General features: G+C 47.7%; 1 protein-coding gene and 1 pseudogene across 9 annotated transcripts in view; both read right to left on the minus strand.

Annotated features, from left to right (window-relative positions):
• The window catches only part of LOC147708315 (protein 4.1-like), a 1,681,744-nt gene that overhangs the window by 1,555,776 nt on the left and 111,149 nt on the right, over positions 1–14,819 (minus strand). The gene's annotated exons all lie outside the window — the stretch shown is intronic.
• LOC147708317 (tyrosinase-like) lies at positions 7,627–8,580 on the minus strand (annotated as a pseudogene).

Genomic DNA, 14,819 nt, shown 5'->3' on the forward strand with positions numbered 1-14,819 from the left:
CCCTTTTCATCCCAAACTGCCCTGTACATTTCGTAGAAATGTTAGGTCGTATCTTAAACATGTCTGAAACCAGTGGTATTGTACATGTATTTAAGACAGTTTTTTCGGGACTGTTAGCGCCCTTTGAAGCAGTCCTCAGCATTTTTCCAAACTTCGTGTACTCTGTGTTCGGTGGCCTGCCTCTCATTTTGGGACTCGTAGCAGGAGGAATACTATTCTTGTTCCTTCTGCTCAGATATGGCAAGTCCGGTCAGCAGCAACACCCAGATTACCATAGAGAACACTCTCCTGGCAATGAAGTGTTGTGAACGCATGATACAGATTCTGGGCCTGGCTCGTCTAAGAGACCTGAATACCACATGGTTTCCATCATTCCGACCAATCTGGCAAGATTGAATCTTACCTGTTCTACGATGCCTGCTATGTGGAGAAGAATGCGTGTTGGACATCTGTCTAACACTTCCATCAGCGCTGCCAACGGATGTTGATACCTTGCTTGGTTCAGTAACGGCCTATGCATCGTGTTGCCCCCAGCGGCTACCAATCCTGATGACGCCATTCATTGAGATCTCACAGATGCAATCTGCTGACGGTGAGATACGTGGATCGACAGGCACACAGGTACCATCTCCTTCGAACATTGCTAATGGGGCTAACACGGACTGCGATGCTTCACATTTTTGTGCTATCGGTTTACTTAATGAAGTAGTCCAACTTTCACCTACTGTGGTAGACTATTTCTTTGCCAGCTTAGAAGATTTAATGTTTTCTCCTAACAACGAGAATGATTTTTTAAGTTAGCACACAGCGTTCTACGGGACTTTTTATTCGACCTTCACTTTTCAAAAACAAAACTTCCAACTTTAAGAACTCTATTTTTCTGCGATTAAACTTTGTCCAAAATTTAACTTTTCTTTGGGGCACAAAGTAATCTGCTTAAAGTAGAACTATTCTTAGAGAACAAGAATTCTTTGAAACACTTCCAAATGACAATACTTGTCCACAACCTAAATAGTTATATATTCTGCCATGGAATGGTCTCGACCTTTCTTATGTATTTAAGAGCCATTTCATAACTGTTATTTCATTCCTCATTCTGATAAGCATATTCCAATGTCAAATTACATGTTTTGAATGAAAATATTGCTTTTCAAATGTGTACAGCCATTTCAAATGCATTTTATGTATTTTGGAAGGGATTTTTACTCATCATGCTTTAGATAGGTTTAAAATGCTTAGAATTTAGTAATATCAAACATAATAAAGTGGAGTGGGTGTTGTGTAGCATTTTAGGATCCAAGTGTAATTTACTGATTCATGCCCTTATATAGGTATAATTCGCAATTCCCTTATACAGACATAGAAATCATACCCATATTTAGACATAACCCTTCCAGTCCAAATACAGGCATGGCTACTTCCCCTAATTCCAAAAAGCCACAACGATTTCTTGGAAAACTCGGCTTCAGCAGTCAGGGACATCCCCTTGCTTGAATATTGATTTGTCCTAGAAATCATGGAGTTTTCAAAGAACTACCATTCCCTAGGGGTTCTTTGATGACGTTATTATGTCTGACTTTACGTCAAACTAAGCACCTTCAAGGTATTAATATGCCTACACTTGCCCTAGCAAAGACATGGTGGTTCAGAGCAGCTAGACTATCTACTTGCCCGACGCAGCTCGCTACAGCAAGTGCCGAAGGAAGCCGACCCTCCAGCTGACGCACTGATCGAGAAGCTGTCCTTTCTCTCGCTGAGAATCCAGCTCCAGTGTTTCCAAGCTCCCCACGCGGGGTGTTGGGAAATCGAGCCCCGAGACAGAGATACCAGACCTCCTTCATTCTAAAACCAAGGTACGGAGCTGATTAGACCCTAAGAGAAATCTTGGTTAGATTCTTGGCAAAGAAAAACTAAACCTATGCTACACCTCACTTACTTCTTCCCACGTACTAGACTTAGGTTAGGTACATTGGGGTAGGCGTATTTTAGAAGCACCAGTTGAGTACTTTTAGCCTTGGTTATTTATGTATTTATTTATCTGTGGTTTAGAAACCATACAATGCTTTTACAGTATTATTTTATAATACTCTTCGTACTGTACGCTTTATACTTTGCAACCAGTATTACGATTGTAGCAGTTCACTTTCCTTGCATGAGAACGAAGACTGTTCAATAAACACCTTTTATTGAAAACGCCTGTCTCTCTATTTCTCTGCACCTCTGATAAAACGAAGCATGCACGATTGACTGAGTAAAATATCTATTGTTTCCACAACTCTGAAGATAAGTTTTATTCTTGGGGAAACAACGTTGTTGAAGGGTTGCACAGATTGATGCAGTGGTGGTGCTGAGTGATGTTGTGGTGGCGACGAGTGATGTTGTGGTGGCGACGAGTGATGTTGTGGTGGCGACGAGTGATGTTGTGGTGGCGACGAGTGATGTTGTGGTGGCGACGAGTGATGTTGTGGTGGCGACGAGTGATGTTGTGGTGGCGACGAGTGATGTTGTGGTGGCGACGAGTGATGTTGTGGTGGCGACGAGTGATGTTGTGGTGGCGACGAGTGATGTTGTGGTGGCGACGAGTGATGTTGTGGTGGCGACGAGTGATGTTGTGGTGGCGACGAGTGATGTTGTGGTGGCGACGAGTGATGTTGTGGTGGCGACGAGTGATGTTGTGGTGGCGACGAGTGATGTTGTGGTGGCGACGAGTGATGTTGTGGTGGCGACGAGTGATGTTGTGGTGGCGACGAGTGATGTTGTGGTGGCGACGAGTGATGTTGTGGTGGCGACGAGTGATGTTGTGGTGGCGACGAGTGATGTTGTGGTGGCGACGAGTGATGTTGTGGTGGCGACGAGTGATGTTGTGGTGGCGACGAGTGATGTTGTGGTGGCGACGAGTGATGTTGTGGTGGCGACGAGTGATGTTGTGGTGGCGACGAGTGATGTTGTGGTGGCGACGAGTGATGTTGTGGTGGCGACGAGTGATGTTGTGGTGGCGACGAGTGATGCTGTGGTGGCGACGAGTGATGCTGTGGTGGCGACGAGTGATGCTGAGGTGGCGACGAGTGATGCTGAGGTGGCGACGAGTGATGCTGAGGTGGCGACGAGTGATGCTGTGGTGGCGACGAGTGATGCTGTGGCGTTCAGTGATGAAAAAATTGAGGGTGGTTGATGCTTACAGCATGCAACATATCAGATCATACGTCTTTCAGCTTTGACACATTTTCATTTCAATCTTTTCCAAAACTTTATCCAATTGCTTCAAGACTCAAGGGAGAAACAGTTCCGTAGGCTAATGCCTTAGGAAATGTCTCCCAATAAAGCTTGATTTTTAACAGGAGATAGGAATAGACAACCTTAAATAGCTAGCAAAGACACCAGGATCTTGAAGAGACCCGTGGGCGCAAATGGCCAGCATTGCAAACTTAATAAATGTACACACAATTGACAATAGTAACAATGGATGTCACCTTCATGACTGCACATTTCGATCTTTATATCTTCGGAACTCATACACACTGGTTTTATGCCTTTACCACACCAGTGGCTCAGGAGTGCTCATGGATGGCTGTTTAATCTAACCTACTCAGCACGACCCCAGCACAGACTACAACCCCGGGACCGTATCATACAATTGCTCTGGGGACGAAACGGGCGTGTGCGTCCACTTTGTGTGCCCCTGGGGCACTTTGGTATTACAGAAGGGGCCGCAGGTGCCTGTGCAACGCCTTCTGTAATACTGATAGCACTAGCTCACATAAAGCACCAACGCTATCTTCAGAAAGTGTTCCCTCATTTGCATGGGGGGGGGTTGGGGGGCATCAACAACTGACAGCTATCTAGCCTCACGTCCCTTGAGGAACGTGAAGGGGCCAGAAAAAAAAGCACAGATCACAGTGACATATGCAGATGGTGGTGAGAGACTAAAGCTATAATCCAGATGCATTTATGTAAAGGCTTAAAAATAAATACTACTGGAATACTCCACATCAAAACCTGATATGGGCATATTGTTCTTTTGAAATGTATTTATTTATCGGATGCTTTTTATAGTGTAAAAAAGAGCTCAAAGGGTGCAGAACACTTCACAGACGTCACAGTCAGTGCTGACCTGGGAAAAAGACAATGAATGAATACGCACTTGTATAGCACATGGCTACCCAAGGGCATCCCAGCGCTTCTACCAAGAAACGTGAAATAACCTAGAAGGGTCATAAGTACGGTCCTGATGTAGTAACATGTACGTTTGCACAAGTGTCTTAGTAATCTACTACCCAAGCATATTGAAGCTCCCCCAGCACCAAGACGTGAGGTTGCTTACTCCTGTCTTGGTGGGAAAGTGAATACCTCTTCATGCATAAGAGCTATAGGACCATGTATGTGCCTATTGCATAGACACATAGGGAGGATTCCTGGTGTCCTGCTGTGTCAGAGCCTGTGTACCAGTTATGTGAACACAATACACACCCTTTTTGTTACATAATACAATAAATCCAAATCCATTCACCATACTGTTACCACTTGCGCAAGAGCACCACATGTCGACCAGTACCACTCGAGAAGACAAGTCCATCTGAGTCGATTTACCAAGAAAGAAAAGGTTATAAAGCCGCCGGCCCTGTGGTGTACAGAGCCAACCATTATTTGTATTCATATTTTAGCTTTCCTCTACTCAGAAAATACAGTAGCAAGTGCCATCCCGTGGATATTCTGAAGTGTAGGCACACGCCTGTTCCTCCAGGACCAGGGCTCAACTGCCCTAGCCCATAAGTGTAACAGGTTCAGTTTCTTTCTGGGCAGATAAGGGTTAAATGGGTATGGGCATATTTCCGACAATAAACAAATTAACTGGGATTGAGCTGAAACATTTGAAATGTAATATGAAGGGCAAGAGCCACAATCAGTCTGTAAAAAGATCCACACATAAGATTATGCAATAATAACTCTGCTCTTCAAAAACAAACTACCAAATTGCAGCTTCAGGAAGAACATGAGCTCGCAACATCATTAAACAAGAGTGGGTAATTTGCTAGGCCAGCTGCTCATGCTGCAACATTTATTTAGATATTCTAAGAGCGGAAACATATGAAACGTAATATGAAGGGCAAGGGCCACAATCAGTCTGTAATAAGATCCACACATAAGATTATGCAATAATAACTCTGCTCTTCAAAAACAAACTACCAAATTTGCAGTTTCAGGAAGAACATGAGCTTGCAACATCATTAAACAAGAGTGGGTAATTTGCTAGGCCCCGCTGCTCATGCTGCAACATTTATTTAGATATTCTAAAGCAAACACCCTGTATTTAATAATTACGAAGTAGCTAACATGATTAATACCACTAGATGGCGCCAGAAGCTAGATCAGCACTGTTCCCGTTCCTTGAAGGACTATTTTTTAAGCAAAGAAAAGCAAACCTTTTCTGGGGCTCGCAAAGTTTTCCGACATGCCCCACTGTGCCCAGTATGGAGGACTCCGTGTCCCTGGTGGTCTTTAATCCTACCCACGCTGTGTTTACTGCTCAGCCCCCGGCTCCATGCTACCACTGCTGACTGTTTTCTCCTCTGCGTTTTATAAAGCGGTAGGAGTTTAATTGCCCTCGGAGGTGGGCTCGCGCTAGATGGATACCATTAACAGCTGACGTGGGGGCGGGGCCTTGGCGAAGTCCACGAGCACTTAAATACACTACTCAAGTCCATGGGAACAGTTGTTTGTTAAAATGCACCGTCGAGGTAACTTATTATTCTATCTGTGCAGTGTGCCAAAAGAGGGCAGTGCACTGGGATGGCAGACGCAGAGAAACATTTCCCTACATCAACACTACCACACGTATTTTCCAAAGAGAACGGACATCACTTTTTAAAACAAGCCTGTCGTGGGGCGGGACTTCTGCCTCCCATGCCAGAGGGAGAGCCCCGGGGTGGTGGCAGTAGTAAGGAGAAGCCCTGGGTTAGAAGTGGCGTGAACGAAGTCCCGCGTGTGCCAGGTGATGCGGAGATGACACCAGCGTAGTGACAATGGAGCCCAGTGAGTGAGTGAGTGAGTGAGTGTGTGTGTGTGTGTGTGTGTGTGTGTGTGTGTGTGTGTGTGGGTGGGTGGGTGTGTGGGTGTGTGGGTGTGTGGGTGTGTGGGTGTGTGTTCTCTCTATTGCAGGAGGCCGACTTGCAAGTGGGACAGGAGATGTGTACGTGCGCGTACACCTGCTGAAATCGCTGGAAAGCTCTGCGCGTGCCGATCTCCTGTCCCACTTCCAAGGTAAGTCACTAACAATAGAGCTCGCTGGCGACAGCGCTTCGCGCTGTGACGCCGGGCTCGACCTAATAAACCTGCATGCAAAATCCTGATCAGTCATATTTTTAAACTAAGTCTCTCCTCTACCACGGACATACCCAAAATTGACTTATCAGTTTCAATACGTATTTATGTGGTGATGTTAACATTACCACACTTAACATTGAGTGGACTTAAAACTGTGCTCAAAAGTAATGAGTAGTATCTTCCAATATAATCATGACAACATTTTTTTCCACTGTTGCTTGTGGGGAACTCCAACCTTTCTTTGGTGGTAGCCAGTTATGGAACATTATTCAGTTGATGTATCATTGCTGCTTCATAAAAAATCTGCAGAAACGCTAGAAATGCGTGGTAACATTTAAATGAGGGACTTGATGGAATGCAACAATTAATGTAGAGCATCTTCCTACAATGAGAACACACTGGGTTCTCCTTCACTGACGAGTATTAAGAGAAGGCAAACAAACTGCCCAAAAACCCAGAGTATAACAAATAAGAGGCCTCCAGACTGGAAACGTGTAGACCTGAATACCCTCTGCCTACGTCACATCCTTCTCAGATGTCTATCGCACCAAGAGCCAAGCAACTGCGGCACTCCACCTACTACGAATACAGTAAACTACACAATGTGGCCCAGGTTACAAACAGAATGGAGAGCAGAAATTACTGTATCTTCAGGTGTACCAGAGCCCAGACGTACCTGTAGGTACAGGAGCAAACTTACATATTCCCCCAAGGACTTAGGGGACTGACCTTCAAGGAACAACCATGAAACTATCCAATTTCTGATCTGAGGTGATGGGTAAGAGGTGAGGTGAGAGGCAGGCCGAAGGACAGGGCGAGAGAGCATCAATGTAAATGCAATTGAACAGGAACCAAGGGTCACGCTTAAAGCTACTTTAAAGAATGAGGAACCGTGCTGAGATAGTGGATTGTGATAAATAGAGCTCTATAGAAAAAGGGACAGTATCTCAATTGAGGACAACACTAGAGGCAGCAGGCATGATGCTGCTATGGAGGAGCACACTGCCGGTAGCTGAATAGAGTGCGAAACACTATGGCGATGGATGACCATGATGAAGACCATGGTATATATAGGGCACACAAAACAGTATGGCAATCGAGGGCCGTTTGGTAGACAGCTGCATGGACTAACAAACAGTATAGTGACTGAGGACCAGTCTATAGCCAGCTGTATGGAGTAAGAGATGGCATGGCGATTGAGGACCATACTATAGATGAGTGTATGGAGTAAGAGACCTAGCATTTGCACGAACAACACTTTGCATGTTGGGACGTGCAGTTTTATTTGGACAGTTGTAAGGGGGATTATAGCAGGCAAGGCCTTAATTGCAAAATCCCACATCTAACTGCAGATACTGCACATCCAGACATGGGGATTCCTACAATGAAGGAAGTAGTAGCAATATAGCCATAAAGAACACGTTTGACTTCAGTTCTTACCTGCCAGGAGGAGAAGGAGGAAGCCGGGCTTAGCAGGCCGGCTATTGTGGGGTGCAGTTCCCCCATCAGCTGGTCGGTGCAGACCTCGCAGTCCTGGAAGTCCCTCCAGTCGCAGTAGGGGATGGTAAAGTTCTCGTCTCCCTTCACCTTCTGGAGTTCGCGTTCCCAAAAGAGCAGATAGAACTGGTGCCATGGCAAAAAGGTGGGCGCTTTGTGGGCGAAGTCAATGTTTCTCCACACCACAGTCTCCTCCTCGCCCTACACCAGCACCCATGAGTCCCGGAACGCGTAGTAGTGAATCCAGACAAAGAGGTCGTAGACGCTGATATCGGCGAAGAGCAGCCGGGACCCATTGTCCATCTGCTCGTAGGTCCCAGTGGAGATCACGTAGTTGGGGCTGGTGGTGTGTTTGGCCAGGTTCAAGTAGGCGCTTTCGGTGGCGCTGAGCTGAGTGATCCTCTTGCGCACCTGCATGCATGACTCCGCGTAGTCCGGGCCCCAGCGCCCAAAGGGGCACTCCCCACACTGGAAACCGCTGAAGGGCGGCACGCAGCGGCAGGTCTGGTTGTAGAAGACGATGGGCCAATCCTCCCGGACGTCCACACCCAAAAACGGAAACTGGGGGTCCGTTGGGGGCCTGGGACACCTCCACGGCCTGGCAGCTGCCAAGGCCAGAGAGCTTGCTGCAGGGAGAGCCATTGTTGCCCCACATCGGACAGCACTCCTTGCGGAGTAGAGCCTCGGAGGAGGCGCAGGGCTGTAGGAACGACAGGACCGAGCCCACACGAGCACACAAACGGCCAGACCCCACACCCTCATCGCACCTTCTGTAGAGTGGGCTAACCTGCAACATTCCGGCAAAATTACAAATACCCTCCGAGCCACCCCCTCCGCACATCACATCGGAGACCACGTGCACATACCACCATGCAGATGCCTCTCTATCGCGTGAACATAAAAGCAGCATTATCAGAGAGCCTGCGTCCTGTGCGCACATGACCGGTCTGCAGGAAAAGGGCCGTCACAGGAAAAAGTTACATGTCTGGTGGACGGGCACTCTAATCTGCTTCATTTGCTAGTTTGCTCAACTAATTAATTAAATTAGAAACTGCACCAACATGAGAAACCTCCAATGCTGCGTTTGTGGCAGGGTTGTTTGCTTCACCTGTGAGAAGGAAAACAAGCTGTCGCCATTTCGCACACAGCAGCGCTTTTATTTTAGCATCGCGCTTTCACTTTAAGTGAAAGTGAAAGCGCTATGCAAAAATGAACTGCCTCGCTACGTGCGAGTAAACAAAGCCTCCATTACAGAACCACAGATGGCCCCTATAAAGATAAGAATTGCTTCACAACAGCCGTGAAGCAGGCGATACAGTCCGGATGGGCCGGACGAAAAGGTGAAAGGCCTGCAACCAAAAAGCCTCAGGTTCAATCGGCGGCCACCGTTTTATGTAAACGGTGATGGGTGAGACTACCATAAGCATACGATGCTCGATAGTGGTGGCAGCAACATATTATAGTGACAGGTGAGATCTTTTAACCTTTCGTATCCCAGGGAGAATTGCCTACTGACTTTTCCTGTTTTGAACGGATCTGTCAGTTTACTGGAATTACTTAATTCACTCCATTTGTGTGGAATATGGGTGAAGCAATTGTGATTGGAGAGGAGACCGCGGCGCAGGACAATTCCTGCTTGGTGTGACCGAGGAGCTCTCTAACTTTGGAGACACGCACACTGTATCATATGATTGTATGGACTTCCTGCTTCCAGTTGTTGGTGCGTAGCGAGACTAGCGGCAAGCAGCAATCGAAGGTGGCGGAGGCGACAGAGCGAGCTGAGATTGCGGGGGTCCGGACCAGGACCGTGCACGGGTCACGTTCAGGGAACAGACACTATCGAAGCCTCGGAGCAGCCTCTGTCCTGCAGCGGCTTTCGTGACTGCACCCCCACAGCACAACCTCTGCTGCAGTGAATTTCCTTGTATTAGCTGATACAGACGCTCCAGCAGCCAGTCAGGCAGGCAGGCAGCCAGCCGCACCAACAGCCCCAGCTTCGAGCACATCACAGCAGCCGGTGAGCTGAGCTGAGAGAGTGTTCCATCTCCTGACCATTTCCTGGTTTGGAGGAAATCAGGAGGCAACCAAGGAGGGGAAAAAAAAAAACAATCGCTCAACCGACCCGCGTTCACCCGAGGAGGAGGGGGAGGAGCACGCAGCTGGAGCAACCGGAGTGGTGTGAGCCAGGAGTCAGCCAAGAGACAGCCAGCCAGGAGTCGGGAGTCAGGAACCAGGAGCCAGGGAGCTGGAGCCTGGTGTCAGTGCCCGGAGAGTCGCGGTAAGCCATGAGCTGTAAGCCGCGGGACTGCCTGGGTTGCTGGGTTGCTATGGGGGTTGTGCGGATGTGCGTGTGTGTCAGTGCAGTGGCCTGTTCTCTCCCCTGCCCCCTTCCCCGCTTTCCCTGCCCAGCTGGCTCTCCCAAGCTCTCCTGGTTCTCTGGGTGCATCTGCCCTTTGCCCTCTTTGCCCCATTCTGGGCTGGTGACTGGAGCCGAACCGAGCTGAGCAGAGCTGGTGCAGTGCCTGGAGTTCCCACCCTGGCCTCCACCCTGCTCCCACTCCTGCCCTCGCTTCTCAACCCCCTAGGCTCTTTAACCTCAACCTCAACCTTTACATCTCACATGAGCAGAGGTAGACAATAACCAGACAACAATTCAATTCAATTTTTATTATGTTTTGGAACTCCATAGAGGTCCACATAAAAGAAACACACAATACAAAACTCCATTCATTACCAAAAAGACAATTTACAACAATTACCGCAATACAAAATAATTCATAGATACATACTTCATAGGTGAGCCTTCAATAAATAGCTAAAAAGCATTAAAAAAATTAAAAATGTTAAAACAGAATCTCTCATTTGGGGGGTTATATAAGGCAAACATAAAAGAATTAGCATTTAGAATACCCATTTGCAAACATATTTGCCTTAACCATTTACGATGAAATGGACGCAGCACTGGACATATAAAAAGTACATGCATTCGGTCTTGAATGGACAGGTGACAAAGGTCGCAGATTGCAGGTACCATTTAAACAAAAGATTATTTAGAGGTAGCAAGTCCTGCCTCAGGAGCAACCAGAATCTCCGGACGCCGTGGGGCAAATTCCAAGCGACATATGGCTGCACAAATTTTCTTGCAAATGAGTCAGTAAGGGGATTAACACCTTTCTTAACAAGGATCGAGGCGCTGTCCAATCTGTAGCTAAGGTCCCAGGAGGCCTCTTTCAAGACAGACTTTAACTGGGCTGCGGATAAGGAAAACAGTGTACTCTCCTCAAACTGCAGAAGCGATACAGCCTTTCTAAAATTTTCAACAATTAGGGAATATTCTCTTAAACTTTCCAATAATTCCGCCTTTAAAAGGATTCTCATAGTCCCCGCTTCTCCTCTGGCTAAGCTTGCGACCCAACGTACTACAGCTGCCAGGCCCTGCACCCAACTGCTGCGCAGGCCAAACTCAAGTCTGCAAGCGGCCACTGAGCAGGCGGAATTAATGGAGGTTACGCTTCTTAACAATTTTCCTTCAACCACATTTAAAAAATCCCAATGCTTTAGGTCGACCAGTTCCAATCCATACAAGAGGGTAGAAGGAATTTTTGCCCTGAAGACCTCCAATAAATAAGAAAAATGCCTTCTTCCCATTGCCGAGTACAATGCACTTAAGCTTCTCCCTTGGGATAAGGCTTTCCGGGCATTGTTGTCGATATGGGATTTATCACTTAGAGTGTCTGAGATTAATTTTCCTAAGAAAACATAACTCTTTACCACCTCAAGTTTGTCACCTCCCACAGACCAGACAAAGCTCTCAAACTTATGTTTTTTCCGGCCTGAAATACACATAATTTTACTCTTTGCTGCATTGATTTTTAGATAATGGGTTTCTGCATACAAATGTAAAGCATGGAGGCGTTTGGCAAGACCTTTAGGCATAAGATCCATTATTAAAATATCATCCGCATATAACAGACATGAAATGTGCTTTCCGCCCAAGACTGGGGCTATACCGTCACAAGAGGAAAGTGAGGCGGGTAGATCTGCAATATATAGTGAGAAAAGCAGTGGGGCAAGGAGGCAACCTGCTTAAGGCCATTAATTGAAGGAATGATCTTAGATAATCCCCTATCTCCTCGTTGAAGAACTTGACACCATGTGTCTGTATGTAGCCCTGAGTCATATCTAGCAATTGAGGGGGCATACCCAAAGCAGATAGCTTTCTCCACAGCAGAGGGCGATCAACCTTATCGAATGCTGTGGAGAAGTCTACAAAGGCCACATACACTCTTCCGCCACGTACCCTTATGTATTTATCAGTAATAATCTGAAGGGCGGAGAGATTATCCAGGGTTCCATGCCCCTTGCGAAAGCCTGTTTGTTCTAGTGGCAAAATTTGATTTAGAACCACCCAATCATTAATTAAGGACAATCAGCATTTAGAGAAAACCTTCCCAATAGCGTCTAAGAGGGCTATTTGTCGATAGTTATTGGGAAGATTTCTATCACCCTTTTTGAACATGTGCACCAAAATGCTCCCCTTCCAAGAAGATGGGATAGTTTCTTTTAATGAAGCAGATCCTGAATAGAGGGAATAGAATTTTACTCCAGGATACTGGATCTTGTTTCAGGACTGATATCGGGAGCTCATCCGGACATCACGGACTTCATCACCCCACACGCGCTCCCCTCCAAAGACTATATCCTTCTGGGAGACCTCAACTTCCACCTTGAAAAGAACAACGACCGCAACACCGCCACCCTCTTAGACAACCTCGCCAACCTCGGACTTAAACAACTAGTCACTTCCCCCACCCACATCGCAGGTCATACACTCGACCCCATCTTCACCTCCAGCAATCATGTCTCCTTCAGCCACACTACGGATCTCCTCTGGACCGACCACAGCTGCGTTCACTTCACCTACAACAAACCAAAACCCACCAACCACCTCCAACCAACTCTGCTAAGAAACTGGAACAAAATCACCACGGACCAGATCTCCGCATCGCTCCTTCTAAACTCCCCAGCCCACTCTTCTAACGCAAACGAAGCCGCCGCCAACTTCACCCTATGGTTATCCAACACCGCCGACACCTTAGCACCACTGAAAAAACGTCAAAGCAAACCTGGCAACAAGAAGGTCTCATGGTTCAACGATGATCTCAAGAAATCCAAGAAACTATGCCGCTCCCTTGAAAAGGCCTGGAAAAAAGACCCATCCACCAGCAACAAGGACGCCTTCAAAAGCGCCACCCGCACTCACCACCAACTGATCCGAAAAGCCAAGAAAACAGCATTCAAGGATCGACTTGACAACAACGCCCACAACAGCAAGGAACTTTTCAACATCGTCAAGGAATTTTCCAACCCCTCGGCCAACTCCAACGACATCACCCCCTCTCAAACCCTCTGCGACTCCCTAGCCTCTTTTTTCCACAACAAGATCGCTGACATCCACAATAGCTTTGACAACCAACCCGGAAGCCAACCCACCCTACCATCTGCTGACCATCTCCCCCCCGGAAACACCCTTAACGCCTGGAACCCAATCTCCACTGAGGACACCATCCGCCTGATGAATTCCATCCACTCTGGATCCCCCACAGACCCTTGCCCTCACCACATCTTCAACAAAGCAGACTCCGTCATTGCACCGCACCTCCGAGACGTCATCAACTGCTCCTTCAACTCCGCCACCTTCCCGGAAGACTGGAAACACGCTGAACTCACCGCCCTTCTGAAAAAACCAACAGCAGACCCCACCGAACTCAAAAACTACCGCCCCATCTCGCTTCTTCCATTCCCGGCCAAAGTCATCGAGAAAGCCGTCAACAACCAGCTCGCCGCCTTCCTCGAAGCCAACAAATCCCTCGACCCCTCACAATCTGGCTTCCGAGCCAAACACAGCACCGAGACCGCCCTCATCGCAGCAACAGACGACATTCGAACTCTACTGGACAATGGTGACACAGTCGCCCTCATCCTCCTCGACCTCTCTGCAGCATTCGACACAGTCTGCCACAGCACCCTTCTACAACGCCTCAGAAACATCGGAATCCAAGGAAAAGCACTCGATTGGATCACCTCGTTCCTCACCGGAAGAACCCAGAGAGTCCGCCTCCCACCATTCAAGTCCGAGGCCTCTGAAGTCATCTGCGGCGTACCTCAAGGATCCTCACTCAGCCCCACCCTTTTCAACGTATACATGAGCCCCCTTGCGGCCATCGCTCGCCAACACAATCTCAACATCATCTCTTACGCGGATGACACTCAACTGATCCTCTCTCTCACCAAGGACCCCAGCACCGCCAAAACTAACTTACACGAAGGAATGAAAGAAGTCGCCGAATGGATGAAACAAAGCCGTCTGAAACTGAACTCAGACAAAACAGAAGTCCTCATCTTAGGTACATCCCCCTCTGCATGGGACGACTCCTGGTGGCCGGAAGCCCTCGGAAAAGCACCCATCCCGACAGACCACGCACGGAACCTTGGCGTCATCCTGGATTCCTCACTCTCAATGAACAGACAAGTCAGCGCCGTATCCTCTTCCTGCTTTAACATTCTTCGCATGCTCAGAAAAACATTTCGCTGGATCCCCACCGAAACCAGAAAAACAGTCACCCATGCTCTGGTCACGAGCCGACTGGACTACGGAAACACCCTCTACGCAGGTACCACCGCTAAACTCCAGAAGAAACTACAACGAATACAAAACGCCTCAGCCAGGCTCATATTAGACATCCCACGCAACGAACACATCTCTGGTCACCTTAAAGACCTCCACTGGCTACCCGTCAATAAGAGGATTACTTTCCGACTGCTTACCCACGCACACAAATCACTCTACGACATCGGACCAGATTGCCTCAACTCTCGACTGTCCTTCTACACCCCCTCCCGCCAACTCCGCTCTTCCAGCCAAGCATTCGCCACTGTACCTCGCATCAACAAGACCACCATGGGAGGCAGATCCTTTTCATACCTGGCTGCTAAAACAT

Source organism: Lissotriton vulgaris, chromosome 6 (assembly GCF_964263255.1).
Source record: "Lissotriton vulgaris chromosome 6, aLisVul1.2, whole genome shotgun sequence".
NCBI classification, from domain to species: Eukaryota; Metazoa; Chordata; class Amphibia; order Caudata; family Salamandridae; genus Lissotriton; species Lissotriton vulgaris.